Below are 21,008 nucleotides of genomic sequence, written 5' to 3'. Positions count from 1 at the left end.
AGGTGGTCTTCTTCCAGGAGGCTGTCATATCAGCAACCACCTAATGGGAAACTCTGAGCCTCCTGAGGCAATGCTACACGGACATGTTCTGGAAGTTTATTCTTTGTTTGTAAACCCTGTGTTTGGGGTATTGCCTCCTGCAAACTGGAATCCTCCCCTGTCCCCTGGAGCAGCAGGTGGTTGAGGTGCAGATTGCTGCTGCTGTTTCTCTTTGTACTGCACCTAGTGCTGCTCATCTTGTTCCTCATCTGAGGTCCAAGGTAAATCCGCGTAAGTGACTCCCATGTTGAACTGAAGATTAAGAGCTGGGAAATACAGACCAAATGACTCCAACAAAATGTAGAAATGACCTTCAAAGTAGTGAAAGTGCACTCTCAGAACAAGTCTTGTGAGTAAAAGCTTTTCACTTAGGCAAGGAAGCAGGTGTACGATCTCAATATTTAAACCATTTCTTGCCCGTCACTTGTTCAGCCTCTTCAAATCCTGTTGTCCTCTCACCTTGATTTCCCTGGCAAGTTCCACAAAGCCCGAGAAACTGTGCATACACCGTCAAAGTCTGAAATCAGGGCCAAAGAAGCTGATAATGAACACTTGGTTTATGTAAATTGCCTGTCCCACAGCATTTTCCACATGCTGTAGATTGCACTGAGGTTAAAAATTGAAGTTAGTGGTTTACTGCCACTTCAATTTCAATCCTTTTAACCAGTAGTCCACTCACAAACTTATCCACGTCTTCATATTAAAATTCCTCCCACAATGTCCAACTTGGATCACAAAATAGTAATGTTGCATAAAATAGTCCGCATTATGCTATTGTAAAATTGGCCTTTATTGCAAGGGATTGGAGTACAAAGGTAAAGTCTTGCTTCACTTCTACAGGGTTTTGGTGTAGGCAGCTTTGGTCTCCACATTTAAGAAGGGATATACTTGCATTGGAGGCAGTACATTGAAAGTTTCCTGGGATGAGGGGGTTGTCCTTTGATGAGAGGCTGAGTAAATTGGGATTATATTGTCTGGAGCTCAGAAGAATGAGAGACGATCTCATTGAAACCTACAGAATTCTGAAGGGGCATGATAGGGTGGATGCTGAGGACGCTGAGAGGTTGTTTCTGCTGTTCGGGGAATCTAACACATGGGGCCACAGTCTCAGGATAAGTGGCCGATCATTTGGGACTGAAATGAGGAGAAATTTCTTCACTCAAAGGATTGTGAATCTTTGGAATTCTCTATCTGCCCCCTACAGGGTAGTGGATGTTCCATCTTTGAATATATTTAAGGCTGGGATCGACAGATTTTTGGGGTCTCAGGGAATTAAGAAATATGAGGAGCGGGTGGGAAAATGGAGTCGAAGCCCAAGATCATCCATGGTTGTATTGAATGGCGGAGCAGGCTCGATGGGACGGGTGGCCTACTGTTGCTCCTATTTCTTATGTTCTTATGTAGAGTTAGATATTCAGCAGAATGGGCACATTCTAGTTGAACAGAATTAGACTGATGTGGTCGTCATCATGCCCACTTGCTCTAATTAGTAGGGAAATCTGGAAGTCAAATGTAAATCAGTTGCCTGGGTTAAAATTCCACTGACGAACATGCTGCTGAAATTTCGGGTGTCCCAACTTGCTTTCAGGCTCTCCTTCTGTAAGCAAGAGGGAAAGTTAAAATTTAGCCCTATGTCTTTGGTATCTGCCCTCACATTCACTTCACCAGTCTTTCAGTAGGTGGACTGTTCAAGCTTTAGTGAGATGTGGTCAGACGTAAATTGTAAAGTTGCACTAATTTGAGCACAGCAAATGAATGTACAGAGTTAATAAGCGTCATCAAAACTTACTTTAACTCAATCAACTTCTGTTCCCTTTTAATAAACAAGAAAAATAATAAAAACTATGCTACATTGAACTATTTGTTAGCAGATTCACAGAACTTTTTCTGATTGCCTTGACATTTGATCTAGCCAGGTCTCTTAAGGCCACTCTGCAGTGTGTTGAACATTAAAGAGTGGGAGATGTCTGCTTCTCAACTCCCTTACCAGACCTCACACCTAACTGACTTCTCCAAATGTGAGCCTTTTTTATCTTTCTTCAGGCTACAACATCTGTTAGCCACATGCTCTAATTTTACTAGACAGTGTCTTACACAATGTCGGTAAAGTAATTCACGCGCATAAAAACAGAAAACGCTGGCAAAACTCAGCAGGTCTGACAGCATCTGTAGAGAGAGAAAGAGAGTTAATGTTTCGAGTCTATATGACTCTTCTTCAGAGCTAAAGAGAAGTAGAAATGTGATGAAATTTATATTGTTTAAGGAGAGTGGAACAGATAAAGCTGGATAGAAGGCCAGTGATAGGTGGAAGCTAAGGATTGACAAAGATGCCATGGACACATCACAAAAGGAATGTTAATGGTAATGGTAAGGGCTAAAGAAGGTGCTGATAGTGGAATAAAGGTAAGGCTAAAGAAGGTGCTGATAGTGGAATAAAGGTAAGAAAGCAGAATGTGTGAATAGCAGAACAAAGGTCAGCACTCTGTGAAATAACAACATAGAACAAGTAACAGATCTGACAGAACAAGTAACAGATTTTTCTCCATGACATCTTTGTCAATCCTTAGCCCCCACCTATCGCTGACCTTCTATCCAGCTTCACCTGCTTCACCCCTTCTTGGACAGTATAAATTTTATCACATTTCTATTCCTCCTTAGCTCTGAAGAAGAGTCATACGGACTGGAAACGTTAACTGTTTCTCTCTCTACACATGCTGTCAGACATATTGAGTTTTTCCAGCATTTTCTGTTTTTGTTTCAAATTTCAAGCATCTGCGGTGTTTTGCTTTTAATTCACATGCATGTTTACTTAAAGATTTCCCAACATCAGTAACCAAAAATATAAAGCACTTCCAATAATCAAATCTTGCACATTTTTCTTTTTGTCTTACCGTTTTAGCAGCAAACACACACAAAGGTTGAAGTACAGGCAAAATCGAATGTTAATACCCTGTGCCCAATGGTGTTAGCATTATTTGCTAATCAGACATGTAATTAGCCACCCCTGGATTCCTATTTAGCTACATGTGATTGGTGACAAACTAATTGCACAACACTGTATTAAGGCTGCCAGTAAGAGTGGTTTCTTGCCAGACAATCCATTCTGGTGCTCAAATGAATTGGATCGTTCCAGCAACAATAATAAGTGTTAATGTTTACTCAAAATCTCGAAAAAAATAACATCATTATCCCAGATCCTTGTAGAACACGGTAAATGACTGACTCATTAACATATAAGTACCTTTTTTTATCTTAGTGGCTACAGTATCACCTGTAAGGAGCACAAGCCCAGTTAAAACACACCACTTACTTGTGACTCATTTCCAAATTCTTCAGTGAGAAATGAAAAAAATTCCAAAACGTGACAGTAATTCTGACCTTCATGTTCTAATTACATAGCAGTGAATAGAGTCCAAACTAGATATGCATTCTGAAGTATTGTCCTAAATCAAATTTAACAATAGTTCACAGTAATTAACAGATTAATTTTATAGAAGAGTTTTAATCTTTTAAATTATGTCAGTTTTTTTTTTGGTTTCATGAAGCATTTTTCTCCACTTGTTCTGTGATAAATTAGAAATCTTTACGGATAATTTTACTAAGCCTCCAGGAAAACTAATAGCATAATTTTAATGAAAAGGATCACTACCCTTGCAGTTCCAATACAAACATCTGGTTAAACAGCTACCCCGGAGTCCTCTTGGCATATAATACAGTCTGTTAATAATTTTAAGTTGAGTAAGTCCAAATTGAACATTGTAAGAGTAAGCATGCGTCATTTTGCCAGTATTGCCAGGAGTAGTGAGAATGCTAAATGCATAGGGCATTTCCTTATACTTGAACTGAAGTCGGCGAGAAATCATCACTGGCATCAAGGGCCACGAACGTACGTCCTAGCTACAATATGTAATTTGTTGTAACACTTGTTAGGCCAAGCTTTGAAGACTGAATGTACAAAGGTTGCAGGCAAGTCACAATTACTAAGGCCAATTTCAACTTCTTGTGCCTAAAAGCAAACCTGGAGCTAAGGCATGTCTTAGTCCTGTCCTTCAAAGGAACAAAAGTGCCAATGATCTTTAACAAGATAAGAATTTATTCCTATCTTTTTTCCCACGAAAGATTAAAAAATGCAAATTGTACACAATTCCAAATTCTGGATTAGGCAGCAATACTCCTAAGCACATTGCACAATCCCACAAAATAGGGGAAGACTGTTTCTCCGTTAAGATAAAGAATAGAATCTACCCGTATAAAGCTAGTTGAGATTCTTCAAAGTATAGTTAGGACAGTACTATATGAAGTAGGTTGGGGATAAATTTACTAAATGATAAACCTGGCCTGCAAAGTGCTAATGATAAAACCCTTGGTGTTCCCCTCTTTACAAGATCAGCCTGTCCTGCTCAGGACAATGAAAAGGATAAAATTTTGGGTCTGTAAATTGGTTTGTGAACTGAGAGAAAGAAGTCCAGTGTGAAGAGTGGGCGTAAAAAAGGATCCAGAGGCAGTAACTACCACCTAGAAGAGCGGGCAAAAAGAGGACCCCGAGGCAGTAACCACCAGCTAGAAGAGTGGGTGAAAAGAGGACCCAGAGGCACTAGCCACCTAGAAGAGCTATCCAATCCAATCCAGTCTCTGCCTCTGGAGCACAGCACTCATGTTCAGAGAGAAATCAAAGTGTGACATCATAGGAAAACAGATAAGCGATTGGTGAATATTTTGCTCGTTTATCTTCAAAACCTGTGTAAGTTATTAGTAATTGTAAGGTTTTATTAGGTGTAGTAAGGTTTTCTAGCAGTCGTAAATATTATTGCGAGCAGAAGTGTTTATTAATTATAAATTAATTAAGAATAAATTAATTAACACACAATAAAAATGGCAGGGCAGGTGATGTACTGTGACTGCAGAATGTAGGAGTTTCTGGACTCCCTGGGTGATCCAGGACAAACACATATGCAGTAAGTGTCTGCGGCTGAAGGAGCTTTGGCTCAGAGTCATTGAACTGGAGGCCGAGTTGCAGACTCTGACACATCAGGGAGGTAGAAAGTTACCTGGACACCTTGTAACAGGAGGCAGTGACACCCCTTAGGATAGGGTCTTATGATTTGATCAGTGGTCAGGGACATGAGGGTGTGACTGCGAGTGAGGCAGGTATGGGAACCCAGAATGTAGAAGTGGAGGATGCTCAATCTTTGCAATTGTCCAACAGGTTTGAGGTTCTTGTAGCCTGTTTGGATGAAAGTGGTGGCTGCAGGGTGGATGAGCAAACTGACCATGGCACACGGTACAGGAAGCCATTCAAGCGGAGGGAGTTAATAGGAATGTAGTGATAGTTGGTGACAGTATAGACAGGGGGATAGAAAGAGTTCTATGCAGCCAAGAGTGGGAGTCCAAATGGCTGTGTTGCCTGCCCAGTGCCAGGGTTCGGGACATCTGCTCTGGCCTGGAGAGAAACTTGCAGTGGGAAGGAGAGGATCCAGTGGTCATGGTCCGTGTAGTTGCCAACAACATAGGTAAAACTAGGAAAAAAGATTCTCCTGAGGGAGAATGAGCAGCTAGGGGCTAAATTAAAAAGCAGAACCTCAAAGGTAATAACGTCTGGATTACTACCTGAGCCAGGAGCAAATTGGCGTAGGGTAAATCAGATTAAAGGTTAAAAGCGTGGCTCAAAGATTGGCATAGGGTAAATCAGATTAAAGGTTAAAAGCGTGGCTCAAAGATTGGTGTGGGAGAAATGGGTTTTGATTCATGGGGCACTGGCACCAGTACAGGGGAAAGTGGGAACTGTACTGTTGGGATTGTCTTCACCGGAACCATGCTAGGATGAGTGTTCTGGCGAGTCATATAACTAGGGCGGTAGAGAAGGCTTTAAACTAAATAGTGGGGCAAGGGATCAAGTTTTGGAAGATGTCATAAATTAAATAGAGAAGACAAGGCAAAAGAGCAAGGTAGGAATAAGAGAAATGATGATCAGAGCGTGGTACGAAGGGACAGAGTGTACAAACCTAAGAGTGCACCAGCAGGTAAGGCTAAATGTTACGAGAAAAGTAAATAGACAGAACTAAAGGCTCTGTATCTGAATGCATGTAGCATTCGTAAACAACAGGTGAATTAACAGCACAAATAGAAATAAATATATTTGATCTGATAGCCATTACAGAGACATGGCTGCAGGATGACAAAGACTGGGACCTGAATATTCAAGGGTACATGACATTTAGGAAAGACAGGAAGCTAGGAAAAGGTGGAGGGGTAGCTCTGTTAATTAAGAATAACTTTGGTACAATAAAGAGAGATGACCTTAGTTCTGGAGATCAAAATGTAGAATCAGTTTGGATAGAGATGAGAAATAGCAAAGGTAAGAAGTCACTTTGTGGGATTGGCTTATAGGCCCCCTAAAAGTAACCACACTAAGACAAGTGTATGCAGGAAAAAATAACCTGGGTTTGTGAGAAAGGTACGGTGATTATCATAGGTGATTTTAATCCACGTATAGATTGGACAAATCAGATTGGCAAAGGTAACCTGGATGATGATAAATAGCATTTTCAGGCAGTTTCTTAGCGCAGCATGTTTTGGCACCAACCAGAGAGCAGACTATACTAGATCTTGTAATATGCAATGAGACAGGATTAATTAATTGACCTCAAAGTGAAGGTGCCCCAAGGTAGCAGTAATCATAATATGATTGAATGTCACATTCAGTTTAAGGGCGAGGGGAATGCATCCAAGACTAGTGTTTTGAATTTAAATAAGGGCATTTATGAGGGCTTGAAGACAGCTGGCTAAAGTGAACTGGGAAATTAGTTTAAGGGATAGGAGAGTAGAGATACAGTGGCAAACATTTAAGGAGATATTTCAAAATATTCAGTAAAGATACATCCCAGTGAGAAAGAAAGTCTCTAAGGGAAGGACAGACCATCTGTGGCTAACTAAAGAAGTTAAAGATAGTATCAAATTGAAAGAAAAAGCATATAATTTCACAAAGATGAGTAGCAGGTCAGAAGATTGGACAGAATATAAAGAACAGCAAAGAAAAACTAAAGAATTAATAAGGAGGGAGAAATTAGAGAACGAGAGAAAGCAACTAGAAATATAAAAACAGATATTAAGAGTTTCTACACGTATTTAAAAAGGAAAAGAGTAAGTAAAGTGAGTGTGGAAAATTCATCATAGAAAATAGGAAATGGCAGATGAATTTAACAGATATTTTGCATCTGCCTTAAATGTAGAGGATACAAATAACATCCCAGAAATAATTATGAATCAGGAGGTGAAAGGGAGGGAGGAACTTAAAACAATTACAATCACCAAGGAGAGAGTACTGAGAAAATTATTAGAACTAAAAGCTGACAAGTCCCCAGTCCAGGTGGACTTCATCCTAGGGTCTTAAAAGAAGTGGCTGCTGAGATAGTGGATGCATTGGTTTTAATGTTACAAAATTCTCTTGGGAATTCTGGAAAGCTCCTATCAGATTGAAAAAAGAGAATGTGACTCCTCTGTTCATGAAAGGAGGGAGGCAGAAAGCAGGAAACTACAGGCCAGTTAGCTTGACATGTCATGAGGAAATCGCTGAAACCCTTTATTAAGGAGGTTACAGCAGGGCACTTAGAAAATCTCAGTACAATCAGGCAGAGTCAACATGGTTTTGTGAAAGGGAAATCATGTTTGACTAATTTATTGGAGTTCTTTGAGGAAGTAATAAGCAGCATGGAAAAAAGGGAATCTGTGGATGTGCTGTACTTCAGTTTCCAGAAGGCATTTGACAAGTTGCCACATCAAAGGTTACTACATAAAATAAGAGCTCATGGTATAGGGGGTAACATATTAGCATGGATGGAGAATTGGTTCGCTAATAGGAAGCAGAAAGTAGGGATAAATGGGTCTTTTTCAGCTTGGCAAGATGTGATGAGTGGAGTGTCACAGGGGTCAGTGCTGGGGCCTCAACTATTTACAATTTATATCAATGACTTGGATGAAGGGGCTCAATGTATAGTTGCTAAATTTGCTGATGACACCACGATAGGTAGGAAAGTAAGTTGTGAAGAGGACATTATCTATCTATGTCCCTTTGCAGACTCCTCAAGTGAGTGGGCAAAACTTTGGCAGATGATGTATAATGTGGGAAAATGTGAACTTGTCCATTTTGGCAGGAAGGATAGAAAAGCAGCATATTATCTAAATGGAGAGATTGCAGAACTCTGAGGTACAGAGGGATCTGAATGTCCTGATACATGAATCAGGAAAAGTTGGTCTGCAGTGCAGCAAGTGATTAGGTAGGCAAATGGAATGTTGTTGTTTATTGCAAGAGAAAAGGAATATAAAAGCAGGGATGTTTTGCCACAGTTGGTGGGACCACACCTGGAGTACTGTGTACAGTTATGGTCTCTTAATTTAAGAAAGCATATAAATGCATTAGAAGCAGTTCATAGAAGATTCACTTGACTGATAAACCCCCATCTCAGGTATCTTATGAGGAAAGGCTGTATAGGCTGGGCCTGTATCCATTATAGTTTCAAAGATTGAGAGGTGATCTTATTGAAACATATATAAGATCCTGAGGGGACTTGACAGGGTGGATGCTGAAAGGATGTTTCCCCTTGTGGCAGGGACTAGAACTAGAGGACACAGTGTAAAAATAAGGGGTCACCCTTTTAAGATGGAGATGAGAAGAAATTTTTTCTCTCATAGGGTTGTGAATTTTTGGAACACTCTTCCCCAGAGAGCAGTGGAGGTAGGATCAATGAATATTTTTAAGGCAGAGGTAGATAGATTTGTGACTAACCAGGGAGTTATAGGTTACTGGTATAGGCGAAATGTGGTGCTGAGGCCACAATCAGATCAGCCATGATTTTATTGAATGGTGGAGCAGGCTTGAGGGGCTGAATGGCCTCCTCCTGTTCCTAATTAGTATGTTCACATGGGATAGTAGTGGAATATGAGGAAATTTGTGTGCAGTTAGGTCTACCTCTGACTCAACCTGTATTTCACTTTCCTCTCCCTGCTGGAACCACTGGTAGCCTCTATTTTCTGCTCACTGCATGTAAACATTTAGGGTGAAGTGGGTGAGGTGGAATGGGCAGGCAGGGCCAAGTAGGGTTTCCTCCCATCCACTTCCTAAGGGCACCATGGGGAAGATAACTGTCGGTCCTGGAGAACAGCAATAATGAAATGCCCCTAGGGATGGAGATGGGCATGTAGTGGCTTCATCTCCTTCCATTTAGTCCCTTGCACTTATCTGTTGAAATCTCTGATCTTGACCACAGCACTCAGTGATCTATCAAATCCAATTTATGGGGTGCTTCTGCCACATTTGCATCTCTCTACTGGCTCTTCTGGTGCAACAATGGCATCCCCAGCTTCATGTCTTACACCCCAAACCAGCAAAGTAAGTCAGGGATGTGGCAGATTCAGGGGGGGTGGTTAGCTGGAAGTTCACTGCAACAGAAGTTATCACCAAAGGAAATAAATTGAACCAGAGTCCCAAATTACATCTAGACTGTTAGAAAAGCCTAATTTTTGTGGTGGAGGAAGGAGGAGAGATTGCAGAGGCAAGATAAACATTACTTCCAACTTAATAGAATTACAAAGAAAATAAAACACAAAAGAGCTATTGTGGTACAGTGGTAGCATCGCTACCTCTGGGCCAGAAGCTCCAGGTTCAAGTCCCATGTCAGGGCTTGATGGCCACGGAAGATATATCCATAAGATGGCTAAACATTTCAATAGGCCTGATAGCAGGTGGATCAGCAATTCTTTGAATGGACTCTATCAAACCTTTCATAACGTTGAAGACCTCAAGAGAAAAGAGCCTGTTCATCCTTTCATGTAATACCTTAAACTTATCTACATTGAAATTCATTTGCCAAATGCATGCCCATTCTGCCCAAGTTTATTAATGTATTACTGTCATTTGTTGCAATTCTCTTCAGTGTTGACTCCCTCCCAAGTTGGTGGTGTCTGAAAATTTAAAAATGTTGTTTTTGATTCTAAAGTATAAATTGTTAATATAAATTGTGAGCACTTGTCTCAGTATTGATTCTTGTAAGATTCACTTTACCCTAATCAATATACTCTGCTTTCTGCCTTTCAGTTAAACAACTATCCATTTTTCCTTGTCCCCTGACTCTGCATGCTCTGACCCTATTCATTAGTCTATTATGTAATATCTTATTGAAGACCTTTTGGAAATCTAAATATGTTACATCTACTGAATTACCCTTGTCTACTCTCTCTGTTACCTCTTCAAGCTTGGTCAAGTAAAACTTTCTCTTTAGAAGTCCATGTTGATTATTCATCATTATATTTTTGATTTTTAGATAGTTTTCTATTTCCTCCTTTAGTAGGGATTCCATTATTTTACCTATTACTGATATTAAACTGACTGGTCCATAGTTCGCTGGACAAATTCTAGCTTTGTTCTTAAGATATAGGTATAATATTAGCTATCTGTTGGTCCTCTGGCACTACAGCTTTATTTAATAGATTAAGTATATGTAATAGCGTCTCTGCTTTCTGTTCCTAGACTATTTTAGAGTCCACAGATGCAACCGTCTGCATCATGGGTGTTATTCTTTGATTTTGGTTATTTAATATTTCTCCTCTTTTTGTTTTATACATGGTTATATCATTTCTAATCGTATCTTCCAGTGTCACGTCCATTTGTTTCATCTCCCTGGTAAATACTGAAGCTGAGTAATTATTTAAGAATTCTGTGAGTTAACTGGCTCTGCCTGTGATTTTATCCTTATGGTCTCTGATGACCCTATTCCTTCCCTGACTTTCCTTTTTTATTGATGTGCCTATAGAATTTTTTTTATATGTCACTCGATAATTTAATTTCATAATTCCTTTTTGCCACCCTAATTGTTGTTTTTGACTTCTCTCCTAAACTTTTCATATTATCCCTCGTCTTGTTCCCTTTTGCTGTCCATGTATTTTATACATCTTCAGTTTTTTCTCTTCATTGATCCTTGGTGTCTCATTAGTGTTTAGTTCGTTTTTGACTTTAGTGGAATATATTTTTCCTGGGTTCTGTTGAATACCATTTTAAACGTTTCCCATTGCTGTTCTACATTAATATTGTTATCCATTTTATTTTCACAAAGTTTATTCCCAACCCCTCAAGTCAACTTTTCCTTGCCCTTGACTTTGTCATGCTTATATCCTTCTCAGTTATTATCTTATAGTGTATGGTCACTATTTGCCTAGGTGGTCAGGTACTTTTACTTCTCTTATTTGTTCCGCTTCGATCCTGTGATTGGCCAAATGATTTTATAACTGAGTATAACTTTTATAAACTTATAACCGAAATCCCTGAGCCATGAGAAACGGATGTAGTCAGATCTTTTTTTTAAGCTCATACTGTGGTTTATGTCTGCATAATTTTTTCATACCCGCCACCTCCACAAATATTTGGATGGATTTAGGTTTTGGCTACAACAGTTGTTCATCCCTTGATCTTACAAAAGAGAAGGAATGGCCATCCTCCTCGAGATAAAGTCCCTCAATTAACACCAGCAGACTACCAGATTCTGCAGGTTATTTTTATGGAGCTGAATTCTCCCCCCGTTGGGGGCAAAGTTGAAGGGCAGGCGCGCTTCCGATCGGCGCCGCTGATTGGGGGCGCGGTGCCATTTTACGTGGGTGGGCCCAATTAAGGCCCGCCAACTGTGACGCTCGCACGGAAGCACTATGCGTTTCCTGTGCAGGCGGGGGGAATCCAAAAATCGTGCATGCGCACGAAAGAGCGGACTTAAATAGACAATAAATTTTCCTAACACGTCCCCTCAACATGAGTTGGGACATGTCCATAATTTTTACAAAAACTTTATTAAAATTTTTTAAAACCTACATGAAACCTCATCCCGCCAGTGGATGAGGTTTCATGCTTTTTCTAATTCGCGCCAGGGCACCTGGTCTGCCCACCAACCTTAAGGTTGGACAGGCAGGTTCTTTAATTACTTAATTGACTCTGTCAATGGCTTCAATTGGCCATTGACAGGTCGGCGGGCGTGCAGCTGATTTCGCTGTGCCCCCGTCTTCCTGAAAATTTAAGTGGGGCGCAGTGATGTTGGGAGTTCCGCCTGATGTCATCCCGCATCATTTTACGCGTCGGCGAGCGGGCCCCGCCCCCTCCGCTCGCCAACACGTAAAATCCTGCCCATAGAAATAGCTTTTGAGAGTGTCATTTTTCTTTGATTGTTAATTGTTCCTTTTCCTCTCCTTTACAGGTTTCACATCTTATTTTGGGAGACTTACAATCTTTACTCCTGTCCTTTGTAGAATAATAGAAACTTTTTAATAAGGTCATCAAATATTTTTCCAAATGTTAACTTTAGTTACAAGACTGAAGCCATTGTTTTTGGCCCCTGCTCCAAACTCTGTTCCTTAGCTATCAACTCCATCTCTCTCCCTGGCAACATTCCTGAGATTAGGCCATTCTGTTCACAACCTCGGTGTCACCTTTAATCCCGAAATGAGCTTCCGCGCTCATGTTCATGCCATCACTAAGATCACCTATTTTCACTTCTGAAACATCACCCGACTTCGTTTCTGTCACAGCTCAATCTGCTGCAACCCTTATTCATGCCTTTGTTACCTCTAAACTTGACTATGCCAATGCACTCCTGGCCGGTCTCCCGCATTCTACTCTCCATAAACTTGAGGTCATTCAAAACTCTGCTATCTGTGTCTCAGCTTGCAGTATGTCCTCGTCCCCTATCACCCCTGTGCTCACTGATTACATTGGCTCCCAGTTTAGCAATGTCTTGATTTTAAAATTCTCATCCTTGTTTTCAAACCTTTCTATGACCTTGCCCCTCCCTGTCTCTGTAATCTCCTGCAGCCCCACACCCTCAGAGATATCTGCGCTCCTCTAATTCTGGCCGGTTGTGCATTCCTATTATAATTGCACCATCAGTGGTGGCCCTGCCTTCAGTTGCCCAGGCCCCAAGCCCTGAGATGATTTCCTGTCACCTCTTAACCTCTCCACTTGCCTTTCTTCCTTTAAGACACTCTTTAAAATCTACCTCTTTGACCAAGCTTTTCATCATCTGACCTAATATCTCCTTATGTGGCTTGGTGTTATGCTCTGCTTTATAATGTTCTTGTGAAGTGTCTTTGGATGTTTCAGTACAATATATAAATATAAGTTATTATTTCCACAACAATTTGTGTTCATGTAGCACCTTTAATATAGTAAAATGTCTAATGGTGCTTCACAGCTGCATTATCAAACAATATTTCACCCCGAGGCACATGAGATATTAGGGCAGGTGAGAGGTAGGTTTTAAGGAGTATCTTAGAGGAGGCATAAGTAGAGCAGTATGGGGAAGGAATACCGGAGCTTAGGACCAGAGCAGCTTAAAGCCAATCATGGAGCAATGAAAATCAGAGATACGCAAAAGGCCATAATTGGAGGAGCACAGAGATTTCAGAGTGTGATTCCTCTGGAGCAATTTTAATTATTGCTAATTTGTGCCTTTCGGATGTTAAATTTTCCAGGTAATCTTTTAACATTATCTTTATTTTTACCTTGACATGTGTCACTCTGTAAGGTTGGCTGTACTGGTAGATTACATTGAACACCAAGGAAATGAACTTTGGGGTTTGGCAAGAAACTAGCTCATGTGACCTCCACCTTTCAGTTAATGTCACTTCTTTTTCCTCCTCCCCTTACTACCCATAAATCATTTCGAATCAATTCAACTTTTACGCTTAGATGTACTGGGTAATGGTCTGAGCTCCGTTATAGAAAGTATTTGCGACAGAAACGGAGAGCTAACTTGGAATAATATTTTGCCCAGCAGGCTTATGAATCTTGTTTATGGCCTGCAACATGCTCTGTTGTTGCTTTTAATAATAATCTCTAGTTCCTGACAGCATCTACTTGGGTTCCCAGAAGGAATCATAAATTCGGTTTGCTGTTTCCTTTTTTATGTGGCCTCACAGGGTTCATAAATTGGCAGCACTGACTCATGTTGTACACTTTGACCCTTTGTTCAGTCTTCAATTCCCCAAGTATTAGCCTAAAAATGGTTTGTTGTGCATTTGGGTGGAAATATCCTGTGTTGCTTAGTTTTGATTTCTCTGCAAAATTTTTGGATGTTTGTGAATTTGTATAACATAGGTATCCTCTGCAAAGTGCTATTTCCTCTCTTAAAAATTTCATTTACAGTTTACAAATTAAATCATTCAAATCTACAGTTAGCACATATAATATAGTTTCCCTTTGCTCATAAACTATTGAAGAACATTTGATCTAGTCATGCAGAATGTACAGCCTTTTGTCTAGTCTATTAGTCTGTTGTTTCTTCGGACATGTTATGTACAACGGAAGTTGAAGCGAGTTGAATAAGGTGAGAAAGTGAAGTTGTTACTTAGCTAATGGCTTGTTTTCATGTCAACCATTATGGGGAAAATGCTGTAATAACTATAAACTCTAATGTTCTCATTAATGCAAATACCAGATGTCACCAACACATGACCAGAGATAATAAGGAAGTATTGATTTGGAGCATGTCTAACAATATACCATCTGGTGATTAAAGCACTTGCCCCTGGCTTCCCCATTATCGCAGATTTGATCCTGCACATTGTGATATTTAAATATTCCAAATACAGGTGAAATACATCCATTTCAACTCAGCCAGTCAAAGGGCCACCTTACAAAAGTATCACATCTCCTGGTGTGGAAAGGCTAATAAAATGCACCTTGCCTCACAAGTTTGAACTCCCAATTCTTGCACAAGTCACCATGCGGCATCAGCAGGATCAGTTGTACTGTATGTTTTGTTGAGGGCCTTGAGTGAAAAAGAGGTATAAGGAAATCATGAAGCAAAACAAAAAATAGCATCAGAAGGTTCCAGAGAAATTTTGCAAGGCTTTCAAAGCTGAAGGGAAGCAAACATTAATTTAACGTTAATGACTCCACATATTAGACTGCAAAAAGGTGCGACAGTTTTGGATAAGTTTTAAGTCTGGGCAGTTCAATGCCAAGTCAAATAAGCACTTTTGAGAGTTATAATTATTGGTACCAAATACTTCTCAACTATTTATTTTCACAAAATATTTTACTGTACAAAATATCAAAATTACCTAGGTAAATATAAACATTTTTATGTGGTCAGCTCTGAAATTTCTAGATAGCTGTTATTTGATAAGATTATGGCTTAATGACCGTACCTATTATTTTCAGTTTGGTTTGGCATCAAGGCATCATTTGACCAAGTATGACATCAAGGAGTCCTAGGAAAATTGATAATGGGAATCGGGGAAAATTCTTCACTGTTTGGAGTTATACCTAGCACAAAGAAAGGTGGTTGTGGTTGTTGTGGGGCAATCATCTCAGCCTGAGGACCTTGATGAAGGAGTTGTTCAGGGTAGTGTCCACTATCTTCACCTGCTTCATCAGTCACCTTCCCTCCATCATAAGGTCAGAAATGGGGAAGTTTGCTGATGATTGCACAGTGGTCAGTACCATTTACAACCCCTCAAATACTGAAGCTGTCTGTTCCTGCATGCAGCAATACCTGGACAACATTCAGGCTTGGGCTGATAAATTTCAAGTAACATTCACACCACACAAGTGCCACACAATGACCATCTCCAACAAGAGAGAATCTAACCAATCTCCCCATGACATTCAATGGCATTACAATCACTGAAACTTCCATCATCAACATCCTGGGGGTTACCATTGACCAGAAACTTATTTGGGTCAACGATATAAATACTGTGGCTACAAGAGCAGGTAAGAGGCTGGAAATTCTACAGCAAATAACTCACCACTGACTTCCCAAAGCCTGTCCCCCACGTACAAGAATGAGGCAAGAGTGTGGTGGAATACTCTCCACTTTCCTGGGTGAGTACAACTCCAGCAACACTCAATAAGCTCAAAACAATCTAGAACAAAGCAGCCATCTTGATCAGCAACCCATCCACCACATTAAGCATTCACTCACTCCACCAGTGGTGCACAGTGGCAGCAGTGTGTACCATCGAAAAAAGCACTGCAGCAATTCACCAAGGCTCCTACAACAGCATCTTCCAAATCCACAACCTTTACCACCTAGAAGAACGAGGGCAGCAGATGCATAGAAACATTACTACCTGCAAGTTCCCCTCCAAGCCACACACTATCCTGACTTGAACTATATCACTGTTCCTTCACTGTTACTAGGTCAAAAACCTTCAACTTCCTCCCGAATAGCAATGTGGATATAACTACACCACATGGACTGCAGCGATTCAAGAAGGCGGCTCATCATCACCTCATCAAAGGCAGTTAGGGATTGACCACAAATGCTGGCCCTGCCAATAATGTTCACATCCTGGGAATGAATAGAAAATAAGTGTGGGAACTGATTATATTTTTGTATTTTTACATTAACCTCATAGTTTATAACTTTAATCAACAGGGGTGGGTAGTTATCAGACTAACATATATCGCATATCACTTAAAATTTAACAGTATTTTGGATATCCCTTGGGTATGAAGGAATAAGGAGTAAAGACGGGCACAGGATCTCACTGAATGGCAAAACAGGCTTGAGGAGCTAAATGGCCTACTCCTGGTCTTATGTTCCTATATTCTGGTTCTAATTTTTACAGAAATTCCAGTTCAGTTTGTAATCTTAGGTTAACCTTGACATAGCAATTTTTTTTTTTGTATTGTCATTAGACTAGTAACCCAGAGGCCCAGGCTAATGTTCTTGTGACACTGTTTCAAATCTCACCATGGCAGCTGGTGGAATTTAAATTCAATTAATAAAACCTGGAACTGAAAGCTAATCTCAGTAAAGGTGGCCATGAAACTATCCTGGATTGTCGTAAAAGCCCATCTGGTTCACTAATGTCCTTTCGGGAAGAAAATCTGCCATCCTTTCCTGGTCTGGCCTACATGTGACTCCAGACTACAGCAATGTGGTTGACTCTTAATTGCCCTCTGAAATGGTCTAGCAAGCCACTCAGTTCAAGGGCAATTAGGGATGGGCAACTAATGCTGGCTTTGCCAGCAACTCCCACAACCCATGAAAGAATAAATTAAAAAATTATGAAGTCATTTCTGGAGTGTAATTAAGCTCCTCGGAACTAACATCTGAAAATATAGTCTTTGCATTTAATTGTTAAATGAAGCCATTGGTAAGAATAGACAATTAGACATTGGTCTAAGTGTCAGTTGTTACAGTTTTCATGTGGCGTCTATACTTAAAATGTTTTTATTCCAAAGATATTTATAAAAGTAACGGGAGTATGTTGTGATAATTCCTCTGTGACATGCAGTGAAATAAGTCCCAATAAGAAGGCTTCTCAACTCACATAAGTGAGACATTTTTCTTACAGCAAGATGTAGATGGTAAACTTCAGTCTTCCAAATATGTACTGTATATGCTTTGCAATCTCTCAATACCACCTCCCCATGACACTTAATGGCATTACCATCATTGAATCCCCACTATCAACATCCTGGAGGTTTCCATTCATCAGAAACTGAACTGGACCAGCCATATAAATACTGTGGCTACAAGGGGAGGGCAAAAGCTGGGAATTCTGCAGCGGGTAACTTATGTCCTGATTCCCCAAAGCCTGTCCACCATCTATAAGACACAAGTGACGGAATACTCTTCACTTGCCTGGATGAGTGCCGCTCCAACAACACTGAAGAAGCTTGACACCGTTCAGGACAAAGTTGTCCCCATGATTGGCACCTCATCCACTATCTTAAACATTCATTCACTTCACCACTAACACATAGTGCCAGTGGAGTGTACCCTTAACGAGATGCACTGCAGCAACTCACCAAGGTTCCTTTGACAGCACCTTTCAAACCTGCAACCCTCTAGAAGGACAAGGGCAGCAAATAGATGGGAAAATCACCACCTGCAAGTTCCCCTCCAGGCCACGCATCATCCAGACTTGGAACTATTTCACTGTGCCTTCATTGCCGCTGGGTCAAAATCACATAACTTCCTTCCTAACAGCACTGTGGGTGTAACTACACCACATGGACTGCAGCAGTTCAAGAAGGCAGCTCACCACCACCATCTCGAGCCATTAGGGGTGGGCAATAAATGCAGGCCTAGCTAGTGACACCCACATCCCATGAACGAATACATTAAAAAATTCTTGAGACTACTACCAGTCTAAATTAAAAGAGTCACAGATGCTGTGGCTTATTAACAGGATTTTTTATTTGTAGGAGAAGGGGAAATAAAGTGGCTTAGTTACCTTGCCCCAGTACATGTACACATCCTGTTAGACTGTCAAGAGAGTAGTAGGTCAGATCATTCCACTCTCTAAGCTGAAGGAAACGGAATGGTAACGAATAGCTCCCTTAGGAAAATATAGGAAAGTGAGGGTAATTGTGAAATAAAATCAAACTAAGTCAGTTTGAGTTTTATTAATTGAGTGTATTATACTTGGCTCCAACTATTAATGAGCTAAAGTTCTATTTGAGAGATATTTTTGGAATAATTACAACATCAATATGTTTTTTATTTAAAGTCCATCATGTTTGAAAATACTGTAAATAGTGCAATCATTGTGACTTCATGCTATGCCCAGAGAATTTTTCCCAGTCAGTATACTGAGAGAATCTCAACAAGTAACAGAAATGGCGTTCCATGAAATAGGAATTGGAGGTATTATTCTTTGTTTAGATGTCATGCCAGGAGACAATTTGACCAGACTGATCAGCTTGTCCTCTAATATTTTCCTGAAGGGAATTGCCCTGCTTTGCTTCAGACAGGCATTCCATTATATGTGGAACCTACAATGAATTCTAGTTAGGATTTTAAAATGTTTTAGACAGTAAACGTAATAACACTACAACTGGATATAATAGCCACAGAGCTTTTAATTTATCCTTCTGGCTGTGATAAATTTAGTTCATTCTTTGCCAAGCCCACAGGGGAAGCACCTCAAAAGCAGCAGAATGCTCTTAGTAGGTGCCATGAATAATAGACAGAACTGCTTTCTCCTTGCTTTTAGTTCAAAATTATCAGCTGTTGGACAAAACATTGGATATTTAAGAATGGACCAGTGTTATTAGGACTGGATTTTAAATTTGAAGATTTATCTTTTAAAAAACATGTGGAAAGCACATTTGGTAAATTTCGAGTTCCTCTTGTATTAGAGGGTCATTATTTTACAATAACAACCTACATTTATATAGTGCCTTCAGCTAAGATAAACATTCCAAGTCACTTCAAAGAAGCATATTCAGGCAAGAGTTGATCTTTATGATGGAGAGAATACAAGATCAGAAGTTCAGCCTCTGGTCAAATAGGAAATCAAGGTTGCAATCTGTCTGCATCAACCAGACGCAGTGGTTGGGGAGGGGGTTGGAATTTATGACAAGTGAATGAAATGTTGGGGGGAGAGGCTAATACAATGGCTTTAGTCTTCCAACATTTTTTCTGGGGGAAATTGCAGGTCATTCAGGAATGCATGGTGGACAAGCAGGCTGACAACACCAAAGGAAGTGAAGGGGCAAAGAAGGGCCATGGACATTGTCAGTGTACATGTAGAGTCTTGAGATGATTTCGCCAAGGAGTAGATGAGGGGCCCAAGCATGGATTCTTGCGGGACTTCAGGGGTAATGATGAAGGATTGGGAAGAGAAGCTGTTGCTGGAGATGCTCAGGCTATGATTGGCTAGGTAAGAGTGGAACCAGGTGAGAGCAAGTAGCACAGAGTTAGATATTTGATGGACACTGGAAGATTAGGGTATGATCAGCCATGTCAAAGGATGCAGACAAATCGAGAAAGAGTGACAAGTGGTAGTGCATTCCACTCACAATCGCAGAAGATGTCATTTATGAATATTGATTAGCAACATCTCAGTCCTGTGGCAAGGGTGGAAATATGATTGGAGAGGCTGAAAATTGGAGTTGCAGGAAAAAAGGGCATGGATTTGGAAGGCAATCACATGCTCAAGGACTTTGGAAAAGAAAGGGAAATGAGATGGCAGTAGTTTAGCCACGACAGAGGAAGGGGCTTATGACTGCTTGAAAGGGAGGGGGAAAGCTGATGGTGGCAATGGGTATCTAAACTAATTATGCAGCAGCTATGTTCACATCTGTGGACTTGAGAGAGCGAGGATGGGGACCATATACCGAGCAAAATGCGAAGGATGGAAGAGAGTACGAGTCTTAACAGGGACACCAAAGACAGAGCTTATCACAACTTACCACCAGCACAGCAGTGCAGAAGATAAGGCTGAAGCATTTGCAACAATCTTCAGCCAGAAATGTTGAGCGGATGATCTATCTCAGCCTCCTCCGGAGGTCCCCAGCATCACAGGTGCCAGTCTCCAGTCAATTCAATTCACTCCACGTCATATCAAGAAACGGCTGAAGGCACTGTATAGTGCAAAGGCTATGGGCCCTGACAATAGTCCAGCAATAGTACTGAAGACTTGTGCTCCAGAACTTGCCGCATCCTCTAGCCAAGCTGTTCCAGTACAGCTACAACACTGGCATCTACCCGACTATGTGGAAAATTGCCCAGGTATGTCCTGTACACAAAAAGTAGGACAAATCCAACCTGGCCAATTACCTCCTCATCAGTCTACTCTCAATCATCAGTAAAATAATGGAAGGGGTCATCAACAGTGCTATCAAGCAGCACTTGATTAGCAATAACCTGCTCACTGATGCCCAGTTTGGGTTCTGCCAGGGCCACTCAGCTCCTGACCTCATTACAGCCTTGGTTTAAACATGGATAAAGGAGCTGAACTCCCAAGGTGTGAGAGTGACTTTCCTTGACATCAAGGCAGCATTTGATCAAGTGTGGCATCAAGGAGCCCTAGCAAAACTAGAGTCAGTGGGAATCAGGAAAAACTCCCTGCTGGTTGGAGTCATACCTTGCACAAAGGAAGTTGGTTGTGGTTGTTGGAGGTCAGTCATCTCAGCTCCAGGACATCATTGCAGGAGTTCATCAGGGTAGTGTCCTAGGTCTAACCATCTT

The 21,008-nt window shown here is 40.7% G+C and overlaps 1 protein-coding gene across 8 annotated transcripts in view; it reads left to right on the top strand.

Annotated features, from left to right (window-relative positions):
• Positions 1-21,008, top strand: part of cmss1 (cms1 ribosomal small subunit homolog) — a 330,497-nt gene that overhangs the window by 292,846 nt on the left and 16,643 nt on the right. The window lies entirely within an intron of this gene.

The sequence above is a fragment of the Cetorhinus maximus genome, chromosome 16 (genome assembly GCF_964194155.1).
Source record: "Cetorhinus maximus chromosome 16, sCetMax3.hap1.1, whole genome shotgun sequence".
In the NCBI taxonomy this organism is placed as follows: Eukaryota; Metazoa; Chordata; class Chondrichthyes; order Lamniformes; family Cetorhinidae; genus Cetorhinus; species Cetorhinus maximus.
The sequence above is the reverse complement of the archived record's forward strand: the minus strand, read 5'-3'. Positions and strand labels throughout refer to the sequence as shown.